The sequence below is a fragment of the Sturnira hondurensis genome, unplaced genomic scaffold (genome assembly GCF_014824575.4).
Source record: "Sturnira hondurensis isolate 20B ecotype Veracruz unplaced genomic scaffold, ASM1482457v3 Scaffold0011378, whole genome shotgun sequence".
Classification (NCBI taxonomy): domain Eukaryota; kingdom Metazoa; phylum Chordata; class Mammalia; order Chiroptera; family Phyllostomidae; genus Sturnira; species Sturnira hondurensis.
In genome coordinates this window covers 7,373,129-7,378,573 of record NW_028084009.1, presented here as the reverse complement: position 1 = coordinate 7,378,573, position 5,445 = coordinate 7,373,129, and positions in this window count along the sequence as shown.

The window sequence follows — 5,445 nt, the reverse complement described above, 5'->3', positions numbered from 1 at the left end:
CTGAGGCTCCAGGAAGCTGTATTTTTAAGGCTCATTTCGTACACCAGTGGTTTCAGCCAGGGCGATCGCCCCCAGGGCCTCTGAGCAATGTGGGTTGTTATCACAAGGAGCAGGGTGCTCCTGGCCAGAGTGGGTCCCACAGGCTGCAGGACACCCCACAGGGCACAGAAGGGACCCCACCATGGAGAAGGAGTCTCCCGGCGTGCCGTGGTGCTGAGGGGCAGGGAGCCCACGCGGACCCACTGTGCAATACCACCCAGATGCCGAGGAGCTCACAGCCTGCATTTTAAAACCCGGCGCTCTCCGGCAGCTGGGAGGAGTGAGCTTCAGCTGGGGCCGGAGGGCAAGGTGTGGGGGGTAATGCCTGCTTCTGAAACGCCAGCTATGCCCCAGGCCTGCTCCTCCTGAGCGCCTGGCCTGCTGACTGCTGGCTCTGGGCTGTCACTCTGCATTTATTTGCACTCTGAAGCCACTGCTTGTGAGACCTGAGAATAGAGATAAACCGGTGCTTGCCCTCGGTCCAAGGGTCGCTGGAGCGGGGGAACCCAGCAAAATGAACCCGCAGTGCTCACCGAGACAGTCAGCGGGAAGTCTCCTTGGGACCTCTGGTGAGAAGAGCCCGCAACCAGGCACAGGACCTCGAGGGGACACGGGGCCCGAGGGAGGGAACCTGAGACAGAACCTTCTCAAAAGTCCTACAGGGTAACCCCTTCCCATCCCACCTGTCCCAGGGTTTGTTCCTTGTCTCCCCGTGGGTAGCAGAATTCTCGACACGTCCCTGAGGCCCCTGTTCACTCAGGAAAACTCTAGCCCGGCTCTGCCACAGGGTTTGACCACCTTACACTAAACAGAAGTTCCCGGACCCCAGCACACCCACGCGAGGGGAGCTGAGTGAGAACAGCCCACCTGCTATAAAAACTTCACTCACGTGAACACGTCCTCTGGGGTCCGCCCGTGAGCAAGCCGGCGGGACCCGTGAAGGCGCCATCGCATTGTGGCCGTCCTTCGTCTCTCCACCACACTGGACGGACATGGGTCTCAGAGGCCAGGCCCTTCGTGGGTCGTGGGGTGTCACACTGCTCGTTTCCCCAGCTGGTGTTTCCGGGGACGGCTTTGGTGTTGGACAACCCCAGGCTTCTCCAAGCAGACGGTGGTGTCTTTGGCAGGACAATTTTCTCCAAAATGTGAAGACTTCCGATCTAGTTGTGTTCAGTCATTCTGTCTGTCACAACACATTCTGAACCCAGAGGAGTCTGGCCTCAGCCTCCGGGCTCGGCTGAGCGTCTAAGAAATGGGCTTGGGCAGAAAGGAGGTGGCTTTGGCCACCAGGCCCACGCATCGCTAGCCAGGCCACCGGTTTTATTTTCTGCCTTATGCTCTGCTTTGCACAACACCATCTCAAGGACAGTGGAGAGACGCATAGCTGCTTTTCTCAACCCCGCAAGGCTCCAAATTACCGAGTTCTCGGCCACCTGGACTGCCGGCCGCAGGCAGAGGGCGTCCACTAGCACAGCTGCGTCCCCTTCACTCAGGGCCTGCGCGGGCAGGTCCTTGTGGTGGCCCGAGCCCTTGTCTCTCTCCCAGGGCTTTGCTAAACGCAGCGAGAAGAGTAATGAGTGTCTATGTTATAAACTTCACCCTCAGTCCCTGTTCGGAACAGGAACTGCTTTTCAACAAAAACAACTGGGGGCCCTTGTCATCCAAAGCCTTGTTTCTGCGTGAAAGGGGTCACCGGACCTCTGGCCCACAGCGTTTGACCACACCCATTAAGCCCCTGCCGTGTTTCAAGTTCTACTACTTGAAACTTGTTTCTCTTGGTCCTATATTTTATCTCAGTGAAGATTAGATTTGGACCCAGTGATAGAAAATCCAGAAATAGCAGTCTGTAATGAGACACAGTTACCGTATTGTGCTGTGTAATGCCCACCCATATTTCTGTGCGCATTATACCTGGGATTATTATACCCGTGGTATGAACTCATTATACCCATGTATAATGGGCATCTTTGCTTTTCCCTCAAAAATTCGGGCAAAAACATGTGCATTAAACAGAGCAAAATACAGTAATTCTCTCCATTTCGAGACTAGAGGAAGGTGGGGCAGAGATGGGTCAGTGGGAATCCCTGGGGTCAGAGTCCTGTACCCCTTCGTCCCGGTCATGCACCAGGTCCAGAATGGCTGCAGCAGCACCTGCCCTGGCATCCTCATTCCAGCCAACAGATCTAGAAGAGGTGGAACAGACTGACGCGTCTCTACCTCTTATGAGCATTTTCTGGAAGTTGCCTTCCATTGGTGAGAACTTCCTCGCACGGCCATACCTGGCTGCAAGGGAGGATGGGAAATATCCCTTGCACTCCAGATGGCTGGCAACTCAGGATTCTACTACTGAGGAAGGAGAGGTACCAGATATTGAGACAGTTCACAGTCTATTGGTGCCAGATGGCAGCACCAGAGTCTTTGTGCTGGAGAAGTTAAAGGACTGTGTCCTTCCTGTGGTCACAGCCCCAGAATTCAGCCTCTGACACGCGCATTTCAGAGGCAGCGATGACCAGACCAGGTTTGCGGTTTGCTGTCCACACGTCTCCATCTCCGAGGGGACCGTTGCCACGCAACCCAGTGCTCCTGCCCCAAGGAGGTAAGATGAGGCTTTGAGCTTCCCGTTGGGTGTTCGCTGTGTTCACAGCTTCTGTGTCCAGCAAATCGCAAGAGGAAGCAGAACAAACACCTCCAGGGAAAAGCTCCACAAAGCCAGTGCGGCTGTGAAAGCAAACAGAAAACCAAAACTGAGGGGACGCACCACAGATATTTAACTTTCGGGGCTGCGTCCGTCTTCGGACTACCGCGTCACTCGGCGACTGATGTTCTTCACACAACTGCGTTTTCCTTGAAGAGACTATTTTGGCTGCATTTGCCATCTCAGGGGTTCAGCCCCCAAGGAACAGCCCTGGAGGCTGACCCTTCCACCAGACCTTCCTGCTGCCCCGTGTCCGACGGAAGCCTATGAGGCAGACAGGTGGGCTTGGGAGTGGCCTCGTGGGGGGAACCAGCCTCATCCATGCCATTCAAGGCCATTATCAGTTGAGAGGGGGGATAGTTAGTGCCGACTGGTGTCAGAAGGACAGACTGACATCTCCTAGGCCAAGTGAGCCTCTGACTCCTGCCAACAGGGCCATCTCACCCCTACTCCTGACACCACTGTCCCCCAAGACAGGTGACATCCAGATACATAGGAGCTGCAAAATCCACAAAGGCCACAACGAAATCCACATGAACGAATGTCCAATTCGGTGTCTACGAGATGCCGCCTTCAGTCTCCCTGTTAATTGTCACATCAGTTAATTAACTCCCTGTTAATTCATGACCTTTCAGGAGCGTTGTGTCGCTTTGGGAAGTGGGTAGCTGGAGAGTCTCATCGTTGCAGGAACTCATAGACGTGCATGGCGGCTGGGTTTACAGCCAGCAGTGAAGGGCGAGAGCGGCCCTCGCCATCGCACGTTTACGTNAGCTTCTGACTCCTGCCAACAGGGCCATCTCACCCCTACTCCTGATACCACTGTCCCCCAAGACAGGTGACATCCAGATACATAGCAGCTGCAAAATCCACAAAGGCCACAACGAAATCCACATGAACGAATGTCCAATTCGGTGTCTACGAGATGCCGCCTTCAGTCTCCCTGTTAATTGTCACATCGGGCATTCACGACCTTTCAGGAGCGTTGTGTCGCTTTGGGAAGTGGGTACTTGGAGAGTCTCATCGTTGCAGGAACTCACAGACGTGCACGGCGGCCAAGTTAACAGCCAGCGGTGAAGGGCGAGAGCAGCCCTCGCCATCGCACGTTTACGTGGAACCCTCCCGGGGCCGTGCGGCGGGAGGCCCGTGCGGAGCACAGGGCTGTGGGCACAGCATTCCCGGTGGGGTACAGTGTGAAGTTTCCAGAAAGAACTCCTGAAACAAGGGGTAGTGCCTGTTTTCCCCACAAAGAGCTAGGAAGTAAATGCATTGGCTTTGTGGGGACAGAGGGTCTCTGCGGGGACAGCACAGAGCCACCCTGGATGAAGCGTAAACAACACGTGAGCAAGGCCGGGTGCTGATAAAACTTTATTCACAAAACAGGCAGGGGCGGGGTGGGGGAGGGGGTATAGATCTGCCCCACGCCATAGGTTTTTTTCTCCTGCCCCAGGTCCAGGAAGGTGTAAAGGCCACCTACTGGGTCCCTGCCCACACAGCAGACTCAAAACACACACTTCCGAAAACATTACTGTTTTCCTGAATCGCCCAGAAGATGTCCTAGACTCTGCTCGGGATTGTTCCACATGGCAGGCACAGCTGCTCGGCCGTTGGCGGGTCACCTCCAGAGCCGGTTCTTCTCTCTCCGGGGCCTGGAGCACCCGGTGACGGGTGACGGAGCCGCACGCACACCCTCGAGGGCTGTGACTGTTTTCACCGCTTCGCTGCCAAGATAAGGGCGGGGGGGCCTCAGCCCCACCTCAGCTAGAGCCCCGTTTAACGTGACACTTCACTGACGATTAGCCCAGGGCGCCTGAGGCTCTTCACAAAAGATTAGGCTCCTTAATCATGTGAAGGTTTTAGGTTCAGCCATCGCCTCTGAGAGCGGCCACAGAGGAACAGGAGGGCCCCGAGAGCATGTCCTGTCGTGCAGAGTGTCTGCTCATCTGTTGCTCAGACCGGAAAACTGACCGTGTACCGGGCAGGGGCCTCCAAGTTGAAATGTTTCATATTTTTAAAAGAAACCATCTCTTTCCCCTACACTTCCGCCAGCAGTAAGTACGCAAGTAAAAATACCAATCAAAGCTTGTGGTTTTGTTTAAAGATACAATCTAATTGGAATTTATACATAAAAGGATACTAAATTCTTTTACTTTCAAAATACCATGCAAGGTAAATTGTGTCTGTTCATTTTTAAAGTCTGTGTTGCTTATAAAGTTTTAAGCAAAATCATTTTTCTCATAGCGTATTTATGTACTCAAAAAGTAGAAGGGATCACTATTTTTTCTTTTCTTTTTTTTCTTTACCCTCTCCCAAGGATTTTTTTCCCCCTGGCTTTTAGAAAGAGAGGAAGGGAGAGAAAAACATCGATTGTTTGCCTCCCATATGTACCCAGGCCTGGGAACTGAACCCACAACCTGGGTATGTGCCCCGACTGGGAATTGAACCCGCAGCCCTTCAGTTACGGGATGATGCTCCAACCACCTGGCCACGCCAGCCAGGGCTCGATGTTTATTCTTTTCAATCACTAAAAACATAGATCACAAACCGTCTAGAAAACATTTTCCTATTTACCTCTTTTTTAACCTGAAACAGAATCATAATTACAGAAACACGAATAACCACTAAAACATCCACCTTCGCCCCCCACCCCCATCAAAATTTCCTCTCATTGCCACATGGCCGGTTAATGTACAGGTTACATTTCGTTTACCCTC